We start from the raw sequence: 27137 nt of genomic DNA, 5'->3' as shown, positions 1-27137 counted from the left end.
TTTTTTTTTGTTTAAATAATCTGATGCACAAGGTAATCAATTATATTTTTCACATCCAAACATATACTAATTTATTTTATTAAATCCTACAAAGTTATCAAACATGTTTGCAACTAATATGGAAGCTCTCAAATTATGTATTTCAACGGGGGATTGATGAAACTCAATATAGCACAAAAACTAAAATGGCGTATGCTCCTATTATACTATTAGAAAAATGTTACTTATACAAAAAAATTTAGCATTTATTTAGCCTTTAAATTTAATATTTTATTATTTTAATTTTTTAATTAATCATATTTTTTATTTTTAAAAAATTATTTTTATTTTTAATACTTATCACTATAAAATTTGTAACCACTTACAATATATTATTTTTTGCAAACCAAACTATAAAATTTGTAACAACTTTTGGTGTACTAATTTTTAAAAAATCAGTGAAGTTTTTAAAATCAAGTAAACTCATTTCAATTATTTTTTTTTTATTTGAAACATTCAAAATTCATGTCAAAAACACATCTAAAATTAAATAAATAACATAAACACATTTAAAATTATGTATTAACACATCTAAATTATTGTCATTGTAATTCTAAATTACATATTGAACACAGAAAAAATTAAACTCAAATACACATCCAAAATTATAAGAATGCATTCTAAATATTTTATCAACACATTCAAAACTCATGTAAAAAAACTTATATATATACATAAGAACATAATAAACAACATAAACACATTTAAAATTATAAGAATGCATTCTAAATATTTTATCAACACATCCAAAACTCATGTAGAAAAACTTATATATATATATATATAAAAGAACATAATGAACAACATAAACACATCCAAAATTAATTATAAACTTATATATGTACATAAGAACATAATAAACAACATAAACACATCTAAAATGATAAGAATATAATCTAAATATTTTATCAACACATCTAAAACTCATGTAAAAAACTTATAAATACACAGAATAATAAAAAAAGCAATTGTGTCGGAAAATGCGCAAAGAAAAACTCTATGGACAGAGACCCATCCAAACTTTAGGTACGTTTTTGGCGCAGACGAACGGCGACATGACTAGAATGAAAACCTTTTGAGGAAGAGATAGTGAGATCAGGTGTAAAGACTTGTTGCATGGAATGAGAGGAGACAGAGAGAGAAGGGTAGTAGAGAGAAACAAAGGAATCTGAGGATTTGATGAGGTAAGGATGACTATACTCTTCTATGTTGCCATCGTTGTGGTCTTATGGAGGAAGTTCTGGAAGAATAAGCTTGTAGGCAAAGGAGAAGAGAGAAGGTTTTCATAGAAGAATTTTGGAGGGTCAGGGAGCACTTTAGAGTTTGCTAGTGGAAAGTGAAAAGGGTGTTCATCATCTAACTGTGTTGTGTTTGCCATTATCTGGATCTGCATGCATGCAGCGACTTTGAGGGGTGTTGATCCCAAGTGGTTTTATAGATGGAAAATGCTACTTGTAATATATTAATAATTAAATATATTAAATTTGAAACAGAAATTTAAAATTAAAATTGAAAATTTAAATTTCAGATTTATTTAGTTTATATTTAAAATGTGTATTTAATTTTAAAAGATACTAAATTTATTTATAATTTTTAGATGTGTTTGTTTTATTTTTTTTAATTATTGTAATAAAAGACTGAATATTGTACAACTTTTAAAGGATACCTAATTGAATTGATACTATTAACATATGTATAAAACTATAAATTAAATAACTGTCCAAAACCAAATAGACATGACAAAAGCTTAACTAAAACAGCAACAACATAAGTAAATGCAAGCAGAATCAACAATACAAGCTTAATTGAAGTTTGGTTTGTTCTCGTTTCCGATCAAGGAAGCTATTGGAAGTGGGATCATCCCACACAAGGGTAAATCCCCATAATAATTCCTGAGATTTATGCGATTACCTAAAATTGTTTTTGAGATTCAAATTTTTTTATAGTGAACCTCCAGATAGAACTCCGGCACCATAGTGATCACTGTGTCATTTTCGGTGCTGACGTGGCTAAAATTTTGCCACACTGAACAGTCCCAAAACGACGTCGTTTTGAGATTTCTTTTACTAATAGAAAGCGTGATCAAATACAAATACATTCGGTCATCTTCTTCACTGCCATTCTTCCTCTTCTTTCTTTCTTTCTTTCTTTCTTTCTTCATTGATGGAGCTACTCCAGGATTTGGTTTCTTGAACTGTATAGCTTGCGATAACTACAACGACGCTGAAGGACCAAGGGATATCATTTGCTTTCCCTCATTGCCGACCTTGCACGATGAGGCAACTCCCTCGAGGCCCTCCGCCCTTCTCCTCCATGTGCAAGCTTTCCCTCATTCCCAACCACAACACCTTCCCTTGCTCCCTCAACTTTGCGCTGGAAAATAGACCCATCAACAGGCTTTTGTCTTTTCTTTTGAATCGGGTCTCTTTGTTTCGTCAACACTAGTTGATATGTACTCTAAGTGTAGCCATTTGGAAGATGCTCAAAAATTGTTCGACGAAATTCTCCAAAGGAATGTAGTGTCTTGGACTTCAATTATTGTCGGGTATGTCTAAAATAGTTGCACTGCTGAGGGCATTTGCTTGTTTAAGGAGTTGTTAGTTGAGGAGAGTGAGAATGTGGGGTGTGTTCAGGAGGAGGAGGATGGTTTTGTGGATCCGATAATTGTAGGTTCAGTGCTTTAATTTCAGCTTGTTCTCGGGTGCGCCAGAAGAGAACTACTGAAGGCGTTCATGGTTTTGTGATTAAGAGGGGGTTCAACGGGTGTTTGGGGGTTCGGAACACGTTGATGGATGCTTATGCAAAGTGTCACTACAAGAAAAATACTGTGTACCATCGAATTTATGGTCGTACGTTAGTAGCACTATTACTAGTAGATTTATCGGTGGAATTTAAAATGAATTCGTCGTGTTAGTAAGTTAGCGTCGGATTTTTTTTTGACGGAAAATCCACGTGCAATATTTGGAGGGAGAAAAGAAAAAAATTGGCATGATCATTATCGTCGGATTTACCGTTTATGTATATCTGACGGTGACCTTGATTAGTAAAATGAGTCGTTTTGGTAACACGTAAAGCTTTACCATCGGATTTATTCGCCAGTAAATTCGACAATAATAGTGCCCTAAATTGAGAGCGCAAACCTTCTTCTCTCTCATTTTGAATTCTCTCTCTCTCTCTCTCTCTCTCTCTCTCTCTCGCTAACCCTCTCGGCTCCCTCCTGTCTCCGACCGCCGCTCCGTCCACCAGCGCTGCTTCATCCACCAGTGCCACCGCAGTCTTCTTCTTCTTTGTTTTCTTCACTGTTCGGCTCCACCAGAACACCATCAAACCACACCTAGCCTCTCTGCACCACTCTTCTTCGCAAACCAGAACCTCTGTCACTGTCCGAACCACCATCCATGAGCTGCTTCTTGCCCTATTCGCAAAGCTCAGCCCCTACCTCTAATGCTCTAACCAACCACTACACCTCCATTCCCCTTCTCTGTTTTTTTCCCTCCTGTTTCTACATTTCAGGTTATTCATTAAATTCTTTTTCAATTCTGTTCTACTTAGTATTAGCTTTAGTTTGATTTTAGTTTATTAGCTTGAATTGTTTGATTTTAGTAAATTTAGATGGTTAAGATAGGTTAGAATAAGTTATTAGGTTCTGAGACTGCTGAAAATGTTTGAGTTCCCTTTGTTGTTGATGGATATGTTGTTGAAACTATTTAGTCGAATGATTAATTATGTTTGTTCATTGCGTTAAGGATGGTTTTGCTACAAAAAATTGTTGCTGAAATGTTTAATTATGTTTGATTGTTGCTTGTTTGGAAAGGCCTTAACTTGATAAATTTCACTTTTTGAATTTAATTTTCTAATTAGGATTTGTTGTAGTTGCTGAAGTTGTAATGTGTTGTCTCTGTTCTTGTGTTCACGACCTTTAGATTTGAATGGTTATAGTTGATTTGTTGTTAATTTTCACTTTATTCTGATTTTTTGTTGTTGATGTGATGAGTTTTATTGCTAATTATTTGATTTGAACTTAACAATTAAGTAGTATTCTCTTTATTAATATGATTATTGATGTTGAATTTTATTGGTATTTTCTTTGTAGACATGACGATAAGTAGAGGTGTCGACGATCAGCCTCATGGTCGTGGTTGTAGTCGTGTCATATGCGATAGGTATAGTGGACCAGATGTTCATCATAGTCCCTAACCCAAACTACGTGCCTCCCACCACCTCGACGACGCCATCTCCATCCGCTTAGGACTCTACTACCTCGGCCATGCCTCCTCCAGTGATAGACACTGTGGTGCCAGAATCATTGCATGGATCCCAGCCAGGTGATGCCCCTCCAGCCCCTCCCATCGCACAGATGACCATTTGGCCTGACGGAACCTCGACGTGAGTACTATTTTAACTATTTTAGATGTAAACCATTTTAGTTAGTGAGCTTATTTTGGTTAACTCAATGTTCTAGTTTTAGTAGATTTAGTTTATTAAGATAGGTTTGATTTAGGTTGGTTTAGGTTTGTTAATATAGGTTTGATAAGAACTGGTTCAATTGTGGCTGTGAATGAAGATTAAATGTGTGAATTGTTGGTTTCATAAATGTGAAATTAAAATATGATGAATTAATTCCTAAAATATGATGAATTAATTCCTGAAAAATTGTTGGTTTCATGAATGTTAAGGAAAGATTGGTGGACTGTTGTGATTGGTAGAATCCTTGAAGGGTGGTTAAATCCGAGTTTTAGGGGAGTTCTGTCGAAATTTCTAAAAAAAACATAAATCCTAATAGTACTTTATGATTGGTTTGTTTATGAATCATTGATAGATTTGCGCTGAACAACAATGCATGTACTCAGCAGATGACTAACGTCATCAAGATGATGTACGACCATCCGTGGCCGAGCTATAAGAAGGCCCCAGCTGATATTAGAGACCGATGGTTTCAGAAGTGGGCGGTAAAAATTAAACATTCACAATCATTATTTGGTTTATATCTTTTATTTTGCTTACCACATTAGGTTTCGATTAATTAATTTTAAATGTTTCTTTTGTGTAGGAGAAATTTATATGGGACAAGCAACACAATGCCGTCATTTGCAAAATTTTCAACCATCGGATGGGCAGGCGGCTACAGCAAATGATGGAGGACAAGCGTAAAAGGCACAACCACCTCACCACTTGGCTCTGCAACGACGTCAAGAAGGCCTTGTTCATTCACTGGGAGATTGATGAGGGGTTCATGCATCGCCGTTTCACAAATCAAGTAAACAGGGCATCGGCTAGGTCGTCGAAGTACATCGATGGCTCGGCAACTTTCATGAAGACAAAGGCCAGAATGGTATATATACAACTTCTCTCATTTTGTTTTTAAGTCATGTATAATATATGATATATAATGTAATTGTAACATATTGTTTCAACATGCGTAGTCTAAGTTGCTAGAACGCGAGACAACAATGGCTGAGACCTTCAAGTATACCCACACTTTGAAGGAGAACAAGGAGAGATTTGCTTATCAGCGGTCTCATGATCATTATGTGAGTATAAAAGTTGTGATTTTAAATATTTCAATTAATTGTACTAATGTCATACTAATTATAATAATATGTGTTACACAGGAGTCCTACACACAGAGACTGGATGCTGCAACTCAGCAATCTCAGGGGAGTAGGAAGGATGGAAGCCACTCTGCCACATCAACTGTCGATCCTAATGCGGTTTGGAGCGAGACCGCATTTGAGCCATATAAGTACCGCATCTACGGTGTGGGCTCATTATTCGCCAGTAGCCTTCGCACCTCCAGCTTGGGGCCTGTGTCCGCCTCTGTCACTAATCGTACTGTCGATCTCGAGGATAACTTCGATTTGAGGCAAGCGAACTTCATGATAAGGATCAGGAGCTGTAGCAGGCTAAGGAAAGCTATCAGGAGATCCTCACATACATAACGGACATTGATAACCTTAAGATGCAGTGGAGGTGGGAATTAGAGTGGCTGCAGCAGATAGAAGCTTAGGTGGCAACTTACTATAGTCTCAGATAGGAGCCAATGGCACTGCTGTAGGGGCTTAGACATCACCGCCTCATCAAGATCCAGGAGATGACGACGACGACATCCAGGACATTTAGTGCTTAGGACTTTTTATTTGAACTATTTTATTTATTTCTTTGTATTTGAATAATAATTTATTTGTACACTTGTTATTTGAATAATCATTTTATTCGAATAATTATTTAATTTAATATAATTGGTTTCAATTTTTTAGAATTTGTCTACTAGTTGTGGAAAACATAAAATTAATTAAAAAATCACAAAAAAAATAAAAAATCCTTATCGTCGAATTCACCGAAAAAAATTCGATGGTAACGTGGCACGCATCCCCAATTTATGGTGCTACATTTACCAGCGGAATTAATTTGACGGTAAATGTCTATCAAAATTTCGATCCCAGACCTTAATTTTCGATGACAATTCTACCGCAAGTTAGCGTTAGACAAGAAAATCTGACGGTAAAGATTTACCGTCGAGATTTATACCGTCAGATCCAATCCGATGCAAAATTTGACGACAAACTTATTACCGTTGGATTAGTGGTGCGCGAAATTGTGATCACTACAACTTCACACAACTAACCAGCAAGTGCACTGGGTCGTCCAAGTAATACCTTACGCGAGTAAGGGTCGATCCCACGGAGATTGGTGGTATGAAGCAAGCTATGGTCATCTTGTAAATCTTAGTCAGGCAAACTCAAATGTATATGATGATGAATGAAAATAATATAAAAGATAAAGATAGTGATACTTATGTATATCATTGGTGTAAGAGCTTCAGACAAGTGTATGAAGATGCCTTCCCTTCCGTCTCTCTGCTTTCTTACTGCCTTCATCCAATCCTTCTTACTCCTTTCCATGGCAAGCTCGTGTAGGGTCTCACTGTTGTCAGCAGCTACCTCCCATCCGCGCAGTGAAAGCTAATGCACACACTCTGTCACAGTGCTGCCAATCACCGGTTTGGTTCCCTCCCCTACCGGAATAGAATCACTCTTTTGCGTCTGTCACTAACGCCCAGTAGGTTACAGGTTTGAAGCACGTCACAGTCATTCAATCATTGAATCCTACTCAGAATACCACAGACAAGGTTAGACCTTCCGGATTCTCTTGAATGCTGCCATCAAGTCCTGCCTATACCACGAAGACTCTGATCTCACGGAGTGGTTGGCTCGTTTGTCAGGCGAGCACTCGGTTGTCAGGCGATCAACCATGCATCGTGCAATCGGGAATCCAAGAGATATTCACTAAGCCTCAGATGCTTGTAGAACAAGAATGGTTGTCAGTCACCTTGTTCATGGGTGAGAATGGTGATGGGCATCAATCATCACCTTCATCATGTTGAAGAACAATTGATATCTTGGACAAAGAACAAGCGGAATTGAATGGAAGAACAATAGTAATTGCATTAATACTCGAGGTACAGCAGAGCTCCACACCTTAATCTATGGTGTGTAGAAACTCCACCGTTGAAAATACATAAGAACAAAAGTGATCATTGGTTTCGGCCCCAGAGAGGGAACCAGAAGAACCAAGATGAAAATACAATAGTAAAAGGTCCTACTTATAGAAAACTAGTAGCCTAGGGTGTATAGAAATGAGTAAATGACATAAAAATCCACTTCCGGGCCCACTTGGTGTGTGCTTGGGCTGAGCAATGAAGCATTTTTCGTGTAGAGACTCTTCTTGGCGTTTAACTCCCGTTTTGGTGCCAGTTTGGGCGTTTAACTCCCATTCTTGTGCCAGTTTGGGCGTTTAACGCTGGGAATTCTGAGGGTGACTTTGAACGCCGGTTTGGGCCATCAAATCTTGGGCAAAGTATGGACTATCATATATTGCTGGAAAGCCCAGGATGTCTACTTTCCAACGCCATTGAGAGCGCGCCAATTGGGCTTCTGTAGCTCCAGAAAATCCACTTCGAATGCAGGGAGGTCAGAATCCAACAGCATCTGCAGTCCTTTTTAGTCTCTGAATCAGATTTTTGCTCAGATCCCTCAATTTCAGCCAGAAAATACCTGAAATCACAGAAAAACACACAAACTCATAGTAAAGTCCAGAAAAGTGAATTTTAACTAAAAACTAATAAAAATATACTAAAAACTAACTAGATCATACCAAAAACATACTAAAAACAATGCCAAAAAGCGTACAAATTATCCGCTCATCACAACACCAAACTTAAATTGTTGCTTGTCCTCAAGCAACTGAAAATCAAATAAGATAAAAAGAAGAGAATATACTATAGACTCCAAATTATCAATGAAACTAAGCTCCAAATTAGATGAGCGGGACTAGTAGCTTTTTGCCTCCGAACAGTTTTGGCATCTCACTTTATCCTTTGAAATTCAGAGTGATTGGCTTCTTTAGGAACTCCGAATCCAGATAGTGTTATTGATTCTCCTAGTTAAGTATGATGATTCTTGAACACAGCTACTTATTGAGTCTTGGCCGTGGCCCAAAGCACTCTGTCTTCCAGTATTACCACCGGATACATACATGCCACAGACACATAATTGGGTGAACCTTTTCAGATTGTGACTCAGCTTTGCTAAAGTCCCCAATTAGAGGTGTCCAGGGTTCTTAAGCACACTCTTATTGCCTTGGATCACAACTTTATTTCTTTCTTTTTCTTTCTTTTTCTCTTTCTCCCTTTTTTTTTCTTTTTTTTTTCACTGCTTTTTCTTGCTTCAAGAATCATTTTTATGATTTTTCAGATCCTCAGTAACATGTCTCCTTTTTCATCATTCTTTCAAGAGCCAACAATTTTAACATTCATGAATCACAAATTCAAAAGACATATGCACTGTTTAAGCATACATTCAGAAAACAAAAGTATTGCCACCACATCAAACTAATTAAGCCAGTTTTAAAGATGAATTTGAAATCCTGTACTTCTTGTTCTTTTGTGATAAAAACAGTTTTCATTTAAGAAAGGTGATGGATTCATATTCATAGCTTTAAGGCATAGACACTAAGACACTAATGATCATAAGACACAAACATGGACAAACATAAGCATAATTTTCGAAAAACAGAAGAATAAAGAACAAGGAGATTAAAGAACGGGTCCACCTTAGTGATGGCGGCTCTTTCTTCTTCTTGAAGATCCTATGGAGTGCTTGAGCTCCTCAATGTCTCTTCCTTGTCTTTGTTGCTCCTCTCTCATGATCCTTTGATCTTCTCCAATTTCATGGAGGAGGATGGCATGTTCTTGGTGCTCCACCCTTAGTTGTCCCATGTTGGAACTTAATTCTCCTAGGGAGGTGTTCAGTTGCTCCCAATAGTCTTGTGGAGGAAAGTGCATCCCTTGAGGTCTCTCAGGGATCTCTTGTTTGCTCCATCTTCTTCTTAGTGATGGGCTTGAGGTCATGCCTTCTCAGTTGAACCGGCTTTGGATGCCATAAATGGTTATGGAAAAACAAAAAGCAATGCTTTTACCACACCAAACTTAAAAGGTTTGCTCGTCCTCGAGCAACAGAAGAAAGAAGAGAGTAGAAGAAGAAGAAATGGAGGAGAGGGAGATGGCTTTGTGGTTAGGCCAAAAGGGGAAGAAGTAGTGGTTTGAATTTGGATGGTGAGGTAAGTGGGGTTTTATGGAGGTGAGTGGTGAAGAGAGAGATGGGATTTGATAGGTGAGGGGGTTGTGGGGATCCTGTGGGGTCCACAGATCCTTAGGTGTCAAGGAAAAGTCATCCCTGCACCATATGTTGCTCAAAATCACGTTTTGAGCCATTTCTGGCGTTAAACGCCGGGCTGGTGCCCCTTTCTGGCGTTTAACGCCAGGTTCTTGCCCTTTTCTGGCGTTTAACGCCAGTCTGGTGCCCCTTTCTGGCGTTAAACGCCCAGAATGGTGCCAGACTGGGCGTTAAACGCCCAACTGCTAGCCTCACTGGCGTTTAAACGCCAGTGAGTTCCTCCTCCAGGGTGTGCTGTTTTTCTTCCTGTTTTTCATTCTGTTTTTGCTTTTTCAATAGATTTTGTGACTTCTTATGATCATCAACCTACAAAAAGATAAAATAACAAAAGGAAATAGTTAATTATAAAACATTGGGTTGCCTCCCAACAAGCGCTTCTTTAATGTCAGTAGCTTGACAGATGACTCTCATGGAGCCTCACAAATGATCAGAGCAATGTTGGAACCTCCCAACACCAAACTTAGAGTTTGAATGTGGGGGTTCAACACCAAACTTAGAGTTTGGTTGTGGCCTCCCAACACCAAATTTAGAGTTTGACTGTGGGGGCTCTGATTGTCTCTGATTTGAGAGAAGCTCTTCATGCTTCTTCTCCATGGTGACAGAGGGATATCCTTGAGCCTTAAACACCAAGGATTTTTCATTCACTTGAATGATCAGTTCACCTCTATCAACATCAATCACAGCCTTTGCTGTGGCTAGGAAGGGTCTGCCAAGGATGATGGATTCATCCATGCACTTCCCAGTCTCTAGGACTATGAAATCAGTAGGGATGTAATGGCCTTCAACTTTTACCAGAACATTCTCTACAAGTCCATGAGCTTGTTTTCTTGAGTTAATTTCTGCCTAGACAAGTCATCCAGTTCTTTGGTGAGCAAGGGAGATTCATCTTCCCAAGTCTCATTTCCAAATAACTTGTCATTTAGCTTCATGATTGCTCCAAGATATTTAGCAACTTGATCTTCAGTGACATACTCATCCTCTTCAGAGGAAGAATACTCATCAGAGCTCATGAAAGGCAGAAGTAAATCCAATGGAATCTCTATGGTCTCATTTTGAGCCTTAGACTCCCATTGTTCCTCATTGAGGAACTCAGAGGAGATTGGTACACGCCCACTGAGGTCTTCCTCAGTGGCGTCCTCCTCCTCTCTTTCCTCTCCATATTCGGCCATGTCTATGGCTTTGCACTCTCCTTTTGGATTTTCTTCTGTATTACTTGGGAGAGTGCTAGGAGGGAGTTCAGTAACTTTCTTGCTCAGCTGACCCACTTGTCCTTCCAAATTTCTGATGGAGGACCTTGTTTCATTCATGAAACTTTGAGTGGTCTTTATTAGATCAGAGACCATTGTTGCTAAGTCAGATGTATTCTGCTTAGAACTCTCTGTCTGTTGCTGAGAAGATGATGGAAAAGGCTTGCTATTGCTAAACCTGTTTCTTCCACCATTATTGTTGTGGAAACCTTGTTGAGGTCTCTCTTGATTCTTCCATGAGAAATTTGGGTGATTTCTCCATGAAGAATTATAGGTGTTTCCATAGGGTTCTCCTAGGTAATTCACCTCTTCCATGGAGGGGTTCTCAGGATCATAAGCTTCTTCCTCAGATGAAGCTTCCTTAGTACTGTTTGGTGCATTTTGCATTCCAGACAGACTTTGAGAAATCAAATTGACTTGTTGAGTCAATATCTTGTTCTGAGCCAATATGGCATTCAGAGTGTCAATCTCAAGAACTCCTTTCTTCTGACTAGTCCCATTGTTCACAGGATTTCTTTCAGAAGTATACATGAATTGGTTATTTGCAACCATTTCAATCAATTCTTGAGCTTCTGCAGGCGTCTTCTTCAGATGAAGAGATCCTCCAGCAGAGCTATCCAAAGACATCTTGGATAGTTCAGAGAGACCATCATAGAAAATACCTATGATGCTCCATTCAGAAAGCATGTCTGAGGGACATCTTCTGATTAATTGTTTGTATCTTTCCCAAGCTTCATAGAGGGATTCTCCATCCTTCTGTCTGAAGGTTTGGACTTCCACTCTAAGCTTACTCCATCTTTGTGGTGGAAAGAACTTTGCCAAGAAGGCATTGACTAGCTTTTCCCAAGAGTCCAGGCTTTCTTTAGGTTGAGAGTCCAACCATATTCTAGCTCTGTCTCTTACAGCAAAAGGGAATAGCATCAGTCTATAGACCTCAGGGTCTACCCCATTAGTCTTGACTGTGTCACAGATTTGCAAGAACTCAGCTAAAAACTGATGAGGATCTTCCATTGGAAGTCCATGGAACTTGCAATTCTGTTGCATTAGAGAAACTAATTGAGGCTTAAGCTCAAAGTTGTTTGCTCCAATGGCAGGGATAGAGATGCTTCTCCCATAGAAGTCGGGAGTAGGTGCAGTAAAGTCACCCAGCACCTTCCTTGCATTGTTGGCATTGTTGTTGTTTTCGGCTGCCATGTCTTCTTTTTCTTTGAAGAATTCGGTCAGGTCCTCTAAAGAGAGTTGTGCTTTGGCTTCTCTTAGCTTTCTCTTCAAGGTCCTTTCAGGTTCAGGGTCAGCTTCAACAAGAATGCCTTTGTCTTTGTTCCTGCTCATATGAAGGAGAAGAGAACAAGAAAATATGGAATCCTCTATGTCACAGTATAGAGATTCCTTGAGGTGTCAGAGGAAGAAGAGAAATAGAAGACAGAAGTAGAAAATTCGAACTTATCAAAGAAGATGGAGTTCGAATTTTGCATTAAGAGACAGTGTTAGTCCATAAACAGAAGGATGTGAGAAGAAGGGAAATAATTTCGAAAATTAAGTAAAAGATTTTGAAAAATTTTTGAAAAACACTAATTGATTTTCGAAAACAAAAGTGGGAAAGAAGTAAAGTGATTTTTGAAAAAGATTTTGAAATTAGAAAAAAAAGATTTGATTGAAAACTATTTTGAAAAAGATGTGGTTAAGAAGATATGATTGGTTTAAAAAAAATGTGATTGAGAAAATATGATTTGAAAACAATTTTAAAAAGATATGATTTGAAAACAATTTTAAAAAGATTTGATTTTAAAAAGTAATGACTTGCCTAACAAGAAAAGATATGATTCAAACATAAAACCTTTCTCAACAGAAAAGGCAAAAAATGTTCAATCAAATCATTAATTGTTAGTAAGTATCTTTGAAAAAGGAAAGAGATTGATTTTGAAAATATTTGATTGAAAAGATATGATTTGAAAAAGATTTGATTTTGAAAAACTTTGAAAACTTGAAAAAAAATTGATTTGAAAACAAAATCTTCCCCCTTGTGCCATCCTGGCGTTAAACGCCCAGAATGGTGCACATTCTGGCGTTTAACGCCCAAACTACTACCCTTTTGGGCGTTAAACGCCCAACCAGGCACCCTGGCTGGCGTTTAAACGCCAGTCTGTCTTCTTCACTGGGCATTTTTGAATGCCCAGCTTTTTCTGTGTGATTCCTCTGCAGTATGTTCTGAATCTTCAATTCTTTGTATTATTGACTTGAAAAGACACAAATAAAAAATATTTTTGGATTTTTAATAATCAAAATGCAACAAGAATCAAATAACAATGCATGCAAGACACCAAACTTAGCAGTTTGTATACTACTGACACTAATAAAAATGCATATGAGACACATAAACACTCAAGTCAAGAGAATTCAAAGATCAGAGTAAGAAATCATCAAGAATTACTTGAAGATCTTTAAGACACATGAATGAATGCATGCAATTGACACCAAACTTAAGATGAGACACTAGACTCAAGCAAGATATATTTTTGGTTTTTATGATTTTCTAATTTTTTTGTGTTTTTTTTCGAAAATTAAGTGAAAAGGAAAATAAAGGTATCAAAATTCTTAGTGAGAATTCCAGGAATCATGCAATGTTAGTCTAAAGCTTTAGTCTAAAGGAATTAGACATAGCTAGCTAATCTTCAGCAAGACATTGCATTCAAGAGCTAAATTGATGATGATCAATCAGCTTTGGTGATGATAAGAACATCACCTTGAAACACTAGAATTCATTCTTAAGAACTCTGAAGAAAAATAAATGCCTAATCTAAGCAACAAGATGAACCGTCAGTTGTCCATACACAAGAACAATCCCCGGCAACGGCGCCAAAAACTTGGTGCGCGAAATTGTGATCACTACAACTTCACACAACTAACCAGCAAGTGCACTGGGTCGTCCAAGTAATACCTTACGCGAGTAAGGGTCGATCCCACGGAGATTGGTGGTATGTAGGGGTGGCAAGCGGGGAAGCCCGCCCCGCCCCGCCAGAAGCCCGCCTTTTGGCGGGCTGGCCCGCCCCGCCCCGCCTAGTGAGGCGGTCCTAGAATCCTAGCCCGCCCCGCCTAACTGCGGGCTGGCGGGCTGGCGGGCTAAGCCCGCCAAAGCTCCTCTTTTTTTTTTTTTTACTATTAACTACTAAGTAATATATATAATTTCACAATCATATTAATAAATTTATAATTTCTAATGGCATAAAAAATTATATTTTTTATATTCACAAACATTAAAGTCTTTGTAATTATAAATATCTAATAAATATAATTATAAACCAAATTTTCATTCAAAATATAAGTATAAATATTCTCTCCAAAGCAAAATAAATATAATCCAAAACATAATTATAAATATTGTCTCCAAAATAACATAAACATAATTCAAAACACTCAATTTTTATCTTCATACTCTTGTAAGTTAGGTTGGGGGAAGTTAGGTATTGACAAAAAAATTGCAAAAATACCCCCTCACTAATAAAAACCTTAGCCCGGCGGGGAAGCCCGCCCCGCCCCGCCAAAGCCCGCCAAAACCCGCGGTTTAAGCGGTGCGGGTTAGGCGGGCTTTTGCTATTTGGCGGTCCCGATTTTTCAGCCCAGCCCGCCTTTTTTGGCGGGTTACGCGGGCCGGCCCGGCGGGTTTAGGCCCGTTTGCCACCCCTAGTGGTATGAAGCAAGCTATGGTCATCTTGTAAATCTTAGTCAGGCAAACTCAAATGTATATGATGATGAATGAAAATAATATAAAAGATAAAGATAGTGATACTTATGTATATCATTGGTGTAAGAGCTTCAGACAAGTGTATGAAGATGCCTTCCCTTCCGTCTCTCTGCTTTCTTACTGCCTTCATCCAATCCTTCTTACTCCTTTCCATGGCAAGCTCGTGTAGGGTCTCACTGTTGTCAGCAGCTACCTCCCATCCGCGCAGTGAAAGCTAATGCACACACTCTGTCACAGTGCTGCCAATCACCGGTTTGGTTCCCTCCCCTACCGGAATAGAATCGCTCTTTTACGTCTGTCACTAACGCCCAGTAGGTTACAGGTTTGAAGCACGTCACAGTCATTCAATCATTGAATCCTACTCAGAATACCACAGACAAGGTTAGACCTTCCGGATTCTCTTGAATGCTGCCATCAAGTCCTGCCTATACCACGAAGACTCTGATCTCACGGAGTGGTTGGCTCGTTTGTCAGGCGAGCACTCGGTTGTCAGGCGATCAACCATGCATCGTGCAATCGGGAATCCAAGAGATATTCACTAAGCCTCAGATGCTTGTAGAACAAGAATGGTTGTCAGTCACCTTGTTCATGGGTGAGAATGGTGATGGGCGTCAATCATCACCTTCATCATGTTGAAGAACAAGTGATATCTTGGACAAAGAACAAGCGGAATTGAATGGAAGAACAATAGTAATTGCATTAATACTCGAGGTACAGCAGAGCTCCACACCTTAATCTATGGTGTGTAGAAACTCCACCGTTGAAAATACATAAGAACAAAAGTGATCATTGGTTTCGGCCCCAGAGAGGGAACCAGAAGAACCAAGATGAAAATACAATAGTAAAAGGTCCTACTTATAGAAAACTAGTAGCCTAGGGTGTACAGAAATGAGTAAATGACATAAAAATCCACTTCCGGGCCCACTTGGTGTGTGCTTGGGCTGAGCAATGAAGCATTTTTCGTGTAGAGACTCTTCTTGGCGTTTAACTCCCGTTTTGGTGCCAGTTTGGGCGTTTAACTCCCATTCTTGTGCCAGTTTGGGCGTTTAACGCTGGGAATTCTGAGGGTGACTTTGAACGCCGGTTTGGGCCATCAAATCTTGGGCAAAGTATGGACTATCATATATTGCTGGAAAGCCCAGGATGTCTACTTTCCAACGCCGTTGAGAGCGCGCCAATTGGGCTTCTGTAGCTCCAGAAAATCCACTTCGAATGCAGGGAGGTCAGAATCCAACAGCATCTGCAGTCCTTTTTAGTCTCTGAATCAGATTTTTGCTCAGATCCCTCAATTTCAGCCAGAAAATACCTGAAATCACAGAAAAACACACAAACTCATAGTAAAGTCCATAAAAGTGAATTTTAACTAAAAACTAATAAAAATATACTAAAAACTAACTAGATCATACCAAAAACATACTAAAAACAATGCCAAAAAGCGTACAAATTATCCGCTCATCAATTAGTTTCATTTTTTTGCCAATAAATCCGAAGGTTCTCGGCATTTTTCTTGTAGTGTGTGGGGAGATGGGTGTGTCAAGGAAGATGTTTGATGGAATGATTGAGAAAGATGCTTACTCATGGAAATCTATGATTGCTAAATATGCACAAAATGGATGGTCAAATGAGGCATTCAATGTTGTCAATGGTATGGTGAAGAGTGGCAAGGTTAGATATAATGCTAAGACATTGTCGACGGATGAAGAAGAAGAAAAGTATAGATAGAGCCTTTGCAGATTTGAGATTAGGGTTATAAATTGGGGGTAGGGACCAAATTAGATACAAATTGGAATGAGTACACGTTAGCTAGCCATTGCAACTGTCCAGCGTGACAAAATTTTAGTCACATTAGCACTTTGACAGCTGACTCAATATTAGAGATGACACAAAGATCACTATGGTGCCCGGAGCTCTACCTGGAGGACCACTATAGAAAAATTTGGCTCTCCAAAACAATTTCGGATAATTGCGTGAATTTCAAGAATCGTTATGAAGATTTACTCTGCGACACAAGGAGCCAAACTCTCACTCCTTCCTAACAGCTGCATCTACACAATAGCGCGTTGGCAAAAATTTGGGATTGCTGAGAATGAGTTAATTCAGGTTATGAAGTTAGGACTAATTTGTACCTCGGAGGATCCATTAAGGAGACCAAGCATGGCTGAGGTTGTCCAGGTCCTTGAGTCCATTAGAAATGGATTGGGAGCACACTAAGCCACTTACTAATTGGTTGTGTTATAGAAGCAGCAACACAAAAATGCTTTTTCATTCATTTTTATATTGTCATTATTTTTTTTCTCTTCATAGAATTGGGTACATTTTGCAATAAAAGGCATTTGTTTCATTCCATTGTCTCAGGTGTTTTCAAGTGAAAAACAAAATTTGCACATTGTATTTAAAAATGAAAATGCTTGGAATTACTGATCATCTTAGCATGGTTCGTTTTCTAATATTGTACCATTTCTTCTTTGCAATCTTTGTTTTATTGTGTATCCTTTCATGGTTGTAAATTTTGGACACACCACACCACCTGCATCAATTCATGCCAAATCATGTTTTTGGATTTGGCATTATGTACCTTGATCACGTTGCCCCAATTTATAAACATATCCCCAATTTCTCATTCCAATACCACTAATGATGATGCTTATCACTCTCCGTGTCCGTGGCATACAAATTAATGCAACATATACAAATGGTGTCAAAATGAACAGTCATATACACATGGTATACAAATGGTGTTAAAATAAGGTGTCAAAATGAACAGTCATATACACATGGTATATGTTCGGTTGTCGGTTGCCGGACAAGTCGGGTGATCCTTTGAGGGGGTGATAACGCGTCAATCGTGGTAGTGTTGGGCTTGGATCTGCCGGGTAGCCGAGCTCTCGTTATGGGAGGAAAGAGAGGGGGGTGCCACCTGCAAAGACACTCCGACGCTCAAGTCAGTTAGTGTGCAGGTGGGGAATATGATAGGTGTAAAAGTGACGTACCTTGGGGAAAGGGCAGGTCCTTCCCCATTTATACCGTGTCAGAGGTGGGCCCTACAAGGACAGGCCCACCTTCCTCGAAGCTTCCTCACAGCTGCAGTGGAGAGCTGTCAGGGACGCGTGTCCGGGTCGCGTAGTGAGCTGCATGTGCCCGACCGCTCGGGTCGGGTACTCATTGGGTCGGGTTGACCCGTGGTGGCCTAGGCCAGGCCGTTACAGTGCCCCCACGCGCCGCTAATCGACCGTACGGGTCATTTTGAGGCGAGTTCTTTCTCCCCCTGTTGTCGCGAGGTCGATCGTTCGTGTGGGAGACGCGTTACTCGTATGCGTACCCGTTCGCAATTCGGGGTGTTCTTTTGTCGCCTCGTTTCTCGCGAGGGGCATTAAATGCTCATTAAGGGTTGAAAAAACCCACGCGTGCAAAGACTGTTCTGCCCCCAGGCCTTTCGCGCTTCCATTAAAGCGGTTTTAAACAGTTTTACGTTTTGCTCTTCTTCTACTTGCTTTTCTGATCACACTGCCTATTCCTTCTTCATGCGCTCTCATCACTTAGAAGTTATTTTCATTGCTCCAGTGCGCTTCGTCCTTATCTGAATTTTCTCGATCATCCAGGTAACCACCTTTTTTCCTTCCGCTTCAATGGTTGTTTGCATGTTTGTTATGAGCATTTTTCCTGTGCTTGCTCTTCCTTGTTGTTCATGGATGCATTTTCTTTGCATTTTCTTTTTATCGACTATGGTGTGTCATGGGGGGTTTGTGTCATTGTTCTGGTCTCGGTTTTGTTTAGTCCCCCTTGTGGTCATGGCACGTGGGGTTTCTTTGGGTTTTCCCTGGCTTCCGACCTCACGGACTAACCGCGCGGTGCCCCCACTGTAGGTATGCCTCGTGTTGTTAGCCGAGCTTCTAGCTCCGCCGCGGGTTATGACCCGTATGCGTGGGTGGTTTCCGACCTCAGGAACTCTCCCAATCAGATGGGTGAGGAGGAGCTCACGGAATTTCGCCAGGCCGAGTATCTTTGTGGGGGTACCGACGAGGAGGCGAACTATGATGTTTATGTCCCTGCCCCTCACGAGCGGCTTTATGAGATTAATTTTAATGCCCCCCGGGTTGCCGATTGGATCTGGTTTTACAAGGCCATGTTCACTCAGGTTGGGGTTCGCATTCCCTTTTCCCCCTTTCAGATGAGCCTCCTGAATCGAATTTCGGTGGCTCCGTCTCAATTACATCCGAACAGCTGGGCTTCCATCCACTGCTTCGAGATGGTGTGCGAGTACTTAGAGCTGCCGATCTCTGTCGACGTTTTCCTCTTTTTCTTTAGTCTAACGAACCCTTCAAAGGAGGGGAAACACAAGAAAGGGTTCATGTCCTTTCGGTCCGCCCAAGGCCGGAGGATCTTTGGTTTGTTCGAGGACTCCTACCACGGGTTCAAGGACAAGTACTTTAAGGTCCGCCCGGTCAAGGATCGTCACCCTTTTTGGTTGTCTTTGGAAAAGGAGCGACTCATCCCGACGTATTGGAGCTTCGGGGCGGGGTCTAATCCTTTTATCAAGGTTACTTATAAAGGGATGTCGGCTGTGGACCGGCGGGTAGCCGACATATTGTGGGCGGTTCTTGGGAGAAACAATGTGAATCCACACCTCCTTATGGGTAATCGGGAGGCCGCCCGAGATTATATCCGTGAGTTTCTCTTGTCGTGTGGTTGCTTGCTTAAATGTTTCATTGTTGCTTCCACTAACTTATTCGTTTCTCAATTTGTTGTATGTAGTGGGACTTTCTGCCGAAGTGACCGGCATGGATAACCTGTATCAAACCTTCCTTCAGGACGACGAGGGTGAGGAGACTGGAGGATAGCAGGCGACGGTTCCTCCAGAAATGCCTCCTCCTGAAGTCGATGCGTCTGCGAAAGCCGCCACCCCGACTTCCGCACCCCCGATTCCTCCAGAGGTTCCTATTCCTGGGCACTCGTCTTCCTCACGTCGGGAGGAGGAGGAAGAGTTGTCCGTCATCCCTACTCCCAAGAGACAGAGGTCGCAGTCTAGTCCCAAGGGGGTTTTGACTGTCATGGAAAGGAATTTTGACGCTGGGACGTTCATAGATGCCCAGCTGCTTCCGGGCACGGAGGATCATTTCCATGGCACCGACCTCTCGGGGCAGGCTCGGTGGATGTACCGTACCCTCCTTCGCGGCGCGGCTATAGCCCGAAAGGCTGAGTTTGAACTTTCTGGTATGGCCTCGCTTCGTCGGAAGCTTGAATCTGCTGTTGATGCCAACAACAAGTACAAAACCCAAGTTAAAACGCTTCAGGATCAGTTAGTTGAAGCGGGGAATAAGCTTGACGCCGCCGAGAAAAAGACTGCTTCGGCAGAGGAGAAATTGAAGACTGCCGATGCCTCTGTATCCCGTTTAACGGAGCAGGAGATGACTTTGAGGAGCCAATTGAGTGCCGCGCAAGGTCGGGTGTCCGCTCTGGAGAAAGAGCGGGACGAAGCGGTGGCGGCCGCCAAGGCTGCTCGGGAGGAGGCCGAGTTGTTCAAGCGGAAGCACAAGGAGGTCAAGGAGCAGGGCAAGAACGCAATTTTCATGACTGAAGATGCCCTCAAAACTCAAGTGAAGATTGTTTCCCCGGACTTCGACGTGTCGGCAATTGGTGTTTTCAAGACCATCAAGGATGGGAAGGTTGTTGATATGCCGAAGAAATAATGTTTCTACTATTGAACTCTTCTTTTTGTTGAACCTTTGTACTGCGACTTTTGGTGCCCGTTAATGGGTTTATGGGATCATTTGCCCGCATGTTTAATTTCTTGTTTTACTTGATGTTGTTTTGTTTCCGTTTACTCGTGTTTGCCGTTTGTGGCGTTCTTTCTTGTTAAGGTCGTTTATCGCGTTTTTGATCTGAGGGGCTCCCGGGGTGATCAGTCCCGGGGCCGTGTATCCTTGTTCTCATAGTGGTCGCTCAAAAAGTTAGAAATAATGAGATAACATAGGCAAATATGGCATGTGGAAATCGGACAGGTTTAATCATTGTAATCAAGGATATTGAAGTACTATTACAAAAATGGCTTAGGAATAAAACCTTCTTAAGTTATCTGCATTCCATGTCCTCGGGACCTCTTTGCCGTTGAGTCTTTCTAGCTTGTATGCTCCTCTACCGATTACCTCTTTGATTCGGTATGGTCATTCCCAGTTTGCTGCCAGTTTGCCTTCTCCCGGGGTAGATGGGCCGATGTCGTTACGCCTCAGGACGAGGTCATTTTCTTCGAACTTCCTTTTGAGCGCTTTGGCATTGTAGCGTAAGGCCATTCTTTGTTTTAGCGCCGCTTCCGCTAGGTGGGCCATTTCCCTGGTTTCTTCTATCAGGTCCTTCTCGACAGTCTCATCTACTCCCTTCAGGAGTAGTCGTGGGCTCGGCTCCCCGATCTCTACGGGTATTACTGCATCTGACCCGTACGTTAGTCGAAAGGGTGTTTCTTTGGTGGAGGACTGCTCCGTTGTTCGGTAGGACCATAGGACCGAGGCGAGCTCGTCGGCCCAAGCGCCTTTCTTGCTATCCAACCGCTTCTTGAGCCCTAGCAGGATGATCTTATTTGCGGACTCGACCTGTCCGTTTGTCTGTGGGTGTTCCACCGAGGAGAATCTCTGCTTTATGCCCAGGCCGGCGAGGAATTCTGTGAATTTCTTGACGGTGAACTGTGTCCCATTATCCGAGATGACGACTTCCGGGATACCAAATCGTGTTATGACTTGTCTCCACATGAATTTCCTGCAATTGGACGAGGATATACTGGCCAGTGGTTCGGCCTCTATCCATTTCGTGTAGTAGTCGATAGCGACTATAAGGTATTTGACTTGCCCCGGGCCGACGGGAAAGGGTCCTAAGAGGTCGACTCCCCATTGGGAGAACGGTCGAGAGGACGTTAGCAAGCTGAGCTCAGAGGCTGGCGCACGATGGAAGTTGGCGTTTTCTTGGCACTTGACGCACTTCCTAACAAATTCCCTAGAGTCGGCCATCATCGATGGCCAATAATATCCGGCTCGGATTAACTTCCTCGCTAGGGCCTTGCCTCCTATATGGTGGCCGCAACATCCTTCATGGACTTCCCTGAGGACGTAATCCGTCTGGTCGGGGAGCTTGCCGTTTTCTAAGAAGTCGGTGATGGGGTCCAGCCAGGAGGGGTTTAGCTTCGAGAGGTGTAGTGTGACTGCCGGCTCTTTCATCTTTCCTTGGATTAGAGATCGGTTGCCCTCTCCCAGTTTGGTGCTAGCTAATTTTGACAAGAGATCTGCCCGTATGTTCCTTTCTCTTGGAACGTGCTGGATCGTGACTTCTTCAAACTTTCGGCTCAAGTCCTTGACTTTTTCCAAGTATTTCTGCAACAGGGAGTCCCTAGCTTGATAGCTCCCGTTCACTTGGGAGGTGACGATTTGCGAATCGCTGCATATCTCCAACCTCGTTGCCCCGACTTCTGCTGCTAAAGCTAAGCCTCCTATAAGGACTTCGTACTCTGCTTGGTTATTTGAAACGGGGAATTCGAACTTAATTGACTGTTCGTACACGACTCCGGCTGGGCTTTCCAGGATGATCCCGGCGCCCCCGAACGCTTGGTTGGAGGCTCCGTCAACATGGAGCTTCCACCGTGTGTTCGTGTCTTCGGCCGGATCCCCCGCTACTTCTACCAGGAAATCCGCCATCGCCTGCGCCTTGATGGCTTGCCGGGGTTCGTATCGTATGTCGTATTGGGAAAGTTCAATGGACCAGGTCATCATTCTTCCCGCCAAGTCGGGTTTTTGGAGCACCTGCCGGATCCCCTGGTCCGTTCTTACGACAATCTGGTGACTTTGGAAGTATTGCTTTAACCTCCGCGAAGAGGTCAGGAGTGCCAGAGCTAGCTTTTCCAGTTTGTTATACCTCAACTCTGCCCCTTGTAGGGCCCTGCTGACAAAATAGACTGGTTGCTGCATCCTTCCTTCTTCTCGTACCAAAACTGCGGCCAAGACTTCTCCTGTTATGGCGAGGTAAAGGTATAATGGTTCCCCGTCCTTTGGCTTCCCGAGGACCGGGGGTGCCGCCAGGATTTCCTTAAAGTGCTGAAAGGCTTCCTCGCATGCGGGTGTCCATTCGAACGCTATTCCTTTCATCATGAGGTTAAAGAACGGTAAGGCCTTTGTTGCCGACGCTCCGAGAAACCGTGATAATGAGGCCAGCCGTCCTGCCAACCTTTGGACGTCCTTGATACTGCCTGGGCTCTTCATTTGGAGTATCGCTTGGCACTTCTCCGGGTTGGCTTCTACCCCTCTTTGGGTCATCATGAATCCGAGGAATTTCCCAGCTTCCATGGCGAAAGCACACTTGAGGGGGTTCAGCCTCATGCCATGTCGTCGGAGGGACGCAAATACACTCGCCAGATCGTTCAGGAGATCGTCAGGTCGTGTTGTTTTCGCGAGGATGTCGTCCACGTAGACTTCAACTGTCTTCCCTATGAGGTCGTGGAATATCCTATTCATTAGCCTTTGGTACGTTGCCCCCGCATTTTTTAGGCCGAATGGCATCACCTTATAGCAGAAAGTTCCTCCCGGCGTTATGAACGCCGTCTTGTCTTCGTCAGGACGGTGCATCGGTATCTGGTTGTAACCGGAGTAGGCGTCCATGAAGCTCAGATACCGGTATCCCGCCGCAGCATCGACGAGTGCGTCTATGTTAGGGAGGGGGAAGCAATCCTTTGGACAAGCTTTGTTGAGGTCAGAGTAGTCTACGCACATTCTCCACTTGCCGTTGTGCTTTTTTACCAGGACTACATTCGAGAGCCATGTCGAGTAGTCTACTTCTCGTATAAAGCCTGCTTCTAGGAGGCTGGCCGTCTGCTTGGCCACCTTCTCTGCCCTCTCCGCCGACATTTTTCTCCTCCGTTGGGCTACTGGAGGCGCTTCCGCCTTGACGGCTAAATGATGCGACATGATTTTTGGGTCTATGCCCGGCATGTCGGCCGGTGTCCAGGCAAACAAGTCCCTATTGGCTCTTATCATTTCGACCAAGGGCTCCTTTAGCTCGTGCGGGAGGTTCTTATTGACGAATGTGAATCTTTCCTCTTCGTCGCCAATCATGAACTTCTCCAGATCTCCTTCTGGTTCCGGTCTGGGTTTGTCGTCTACTCTGGCATCTAGGTCGGCTAGGAACACGCCGGACGCCTCCTTGGACTTCTTTCTTAAGGAGAGGCTGGCATTGTCGCAAGCGACCGCCGTCTCGAGGTCTCCTCTTTCGGACCCTATAGATCCGTCATCGGTAACAAACTTCATGACTAGCAGCTTTGTATTGATTATGGCCTCGAAATCGTTGATCGTCTTTCTTCCCAGGATGATATTATAGCCGGTGGAGTCTCGGAGGATCACGAACTCGGCCATCGCCGATCTTCGGCCCTGGGATTGTCCCACTGAGATTGGCAGGGATATTACTCCGTCTGGTTTGATGAAATGGTCCCCCAGCCCAATGACCCCGTGTTGGTGAGTCGTCAGATCGGCATCCCTTAGTCCCAGTGCGTCGAATACATTGCGGAACATGATGTTCGAGTCCGCCCCCGTATCAACAAGGATGCGTTTGACGAGACCGGTTCCCACTCTGGCCGTGATGACCATGGGTGGATTTTCCGGGACGTCGTCGAACCATTGGTCTTCTGGGCCGAAGGAGACGAGTGGAGGCTTCTTAGAGTTTCGCATCGATGAGGAGGAGATCGACAGTATCTTTGCGTCTTTCTTGTGTGCGGATCTGGATCTTGGTGCGGCGTTTTTGGCCGTCACTACGTTTATCACAGTGAGGCCGTGATCTCCGCCTTCTGGCTCTTGTCGCCGCTTCGCCGAACGGGTTTTGCCTTCTTCGCCTTGGTTGCGATAACGTCTCCTTGGCTCCCTGATAAGGTGGGAGAATGCTGCTAGTTTACCTTCCCTTATCGCTTGTTCTAGTGCATCCTTTAGGTCAAAACAGTCCTGCGTTAGGTGACCGTAACCTTTATGGTAATCGCAATAGAGGTTTTTGTTCCCTCCAGTGCGGTCCTTGAGTGGTCGGGCCTTCGGCAGGATTCCTTTCTCGGCTATTTGTTGGTATACTTCTACGATGGGAAGCGTGAGTGGGGTGTAGTTGGTGAATTTCCCGACTCGGGGGAATATCCTTGGTGTCTTGCTTGGCGCCTCTTCCCTGGTTTGTTCCTTTGGCCTATCCCCGTTCCCGTGTTGCCGGGGTTGATTGTAGCTGGACTGCCGTTTGTTGGCAGCCACAACTCGGCTGACTTCCTCGTCATTTATGTACTCTTTGGCTACCGTCTGGATCTCGTGCATCGTCCAAACCGGTTTCGTGGTAAGATGTTTTCGGAAGTTCTCGTTGAGGAGGCCGTTCGTTAAGCAAAGACTGGCCACCGAATCGGTTAAGCCGACGATTTCCAGGCATTCGTCGTTGAACTGATCTAGGTACCTCCTGGTCGGCTCTCCTTGTCTCTGGGTTACCCCCAGAAGGTTGATCGGGTGCTTTGCCTTTGCTATTCGTGTTGTAAATTGGGCCAGGAACGCGCGGCTGATGTCCGAGAAGCTGTAGATGGACCCCTGTGGAAGGCCGTTAAACCACCTGATCGCGGGTCCCGCTAAGGTTACCGGGAAGGCACGGCATCTTACCTCGTCCCCTACCCCCTCCAGATTCATCCTGGCCTCGAAGGCCGTGAGGTGTTCTAGAGGGTCTTGAGTTCCGTCGTACCTCATGTCCGTTGGTTTGTCGAAGTGTTTCGGCAACCGGACTTCGAGGATAGATCGGTGGAATGGGGTGGCACCCATTATCACAGGTTGTCGTGTCCTCGCGGATCTCCCGTCCCCGTCTTCGCGATCTCGCGCAGCTCGGCGAGTTGACCTTCCCCGGGAGTAGATGATCGTGTCATTTCGTCTTCTCGGGATGGGTGATTCCTCGCGCGTGCTCTCCGCTTCCGTTCGGGATGCGGAGGTACGCCGCGGGCGGCTTCGGTGGGAGTCTTCCTCTTCGCTTTCGGGGGATGGGGTGTAGCTGGGATCGGTGGTTCGTCCGTCCCGCTCCCGGTCGGCCAACTGTCGTTCTAGGTTCTGGACCCTATGGCGTAGCTCCTGCATTATTATGGCGCTGTCGCCGCCCGTTCCCCCGAAGGGTCGTGTCCTCGTGCGCTGTTCTGTGTGTTGTCGGGGGGACCTCCGCCGCCCCCTTAGCGAGGCGACGGAGGCTGTCCCCTCCGCTCCGGCTCCTCGAGCTTGGTCTCCGGGACCCAGCGCGACTTCCATTCAAGCGTTATTCCCCACAGATGGCGCCAATGTTTGGTTGTCGGTTGCCGGACAAGTCGGGTGATCCTTTGAGGGGGTGATAACGCGTCAATCGTGGTAGTGTTGGGCTTGGATCTGCCGGGTAGCCGAGCTCTCGTTATGGGAGGAAAGAGAGGGGGTGCCACCTGCAAAGACACTCCGACGCTCAAGTCAGTTAGTGTGCAGGTGGGGAATATGATAGGTGTAAAAGTGACGTACCTTGGGAAAAGGGCAGGTCCTTCCCCATTTATATCGTGTCAGAGGTGGGCCCTACAAGGACAGGCCCACCTTCCTCGAAGTTTCCTCACAGCTGCAGTGGAGAGTTGTCAGGGACGCGTGTCCGGATCGCGTAGTGAGCTGCATGTGCCTGACCGCTCGGGTCGGGTACTCATTGGGTCGGGTTGACCCGTGGTGACCTGGGCCAGGCCATTACAGTATACAAATGGTATCAAAATGAACAGTCATATACACATTATTATTAAGTAGGTCAATTATAACGTACAGATTTAAATTTATACACATTTTATAGAGATTCTATTTTAGTCACAATCTAAGTGACACATGTATATGATGATACAAGAGTGCTGTAAGTTAGAAAAATATCTTGCTAGAATATTTTATTACCATTAGTTAGTTAAGCATTTGATTAGAGGAATGAGGTAGATAGGATTATGCTAGCGGCTTTTGGAAATACAGATTTTAAAAAACACACAAATATTTGTATTAATTGATTAACATTAATTTATATATCTCATAATTAATTAGGGGATAAAATTTTAAATTTTAAACCAAATTATAAAATTTATTATTTTTTAATGTTCACAATTAACAACCACACTTTTAAAAATATTTCTATAATGGTATTATAGTTTTATATTATTTGCATTACATTAGAATACATAAAAATTAAATCAATTTAATTATAATAGTAATGATATTAGTTTGGATAACTTTGTAGTATTAATATATCAATTATCGGATATATATGGTTAAACTTTATAACTAAAATCTTGTTAACATATTATCATTATGTATTTCTAAGCTTAACAAAAAAAATTCATCTGAAAAAGTGTCACAAAAGGCATTTGTT

The 27137-nt window shown here is 42.8% G+C and overlaps 1 non-coding gene and 1 pseudogene across 1 annotated transcript; both read left to right on the top strand.

The window, feature by feature from the left end:
* Nucleotides 1–1229: 1229 nt before the first annotated feature.
* On the top strand, nucleotides 1230–16484 carry LOC130980469 (pentatricopeptide repeat-containing protein At3g26782, mitochondrial-like; annotated as a pseudogene).
* Nucleotides 11702–11809, top strand: LOC130984210 (small nucleolar RNA R71). Its single transcript, XR_009088158.1, has one exon. It is a non-coding gene; the product is annotated as a small nucleolar RNA R71 (small nucleolar RNA).
* Nucleotides 16485–27137: the final 10653 nt, after the last annotated feature.

The sequence above is a fragment of the Arachis stenosperma genome, chromosome 5 (genome assembly GCF_014773155.1).
Source record: "Arachis stenosperma cultivar V10309 chromosome 5, arast.V10309.gnm1.PFL2, whole genome shotgun sequence".
In the NCBI taxonomy this organism is placed as follows: domain Eukaryota; kingdom Viridiplantae; phylum Streptophyta; class Magnoliopsida; order Fabales; family Fabaceae; genus Arachis; species Arachis stenosperma.
Note: the sequence above shows the minus strand (reverse complement) of the source record. Positions and strands in the feature narration are given on the sequence as shown.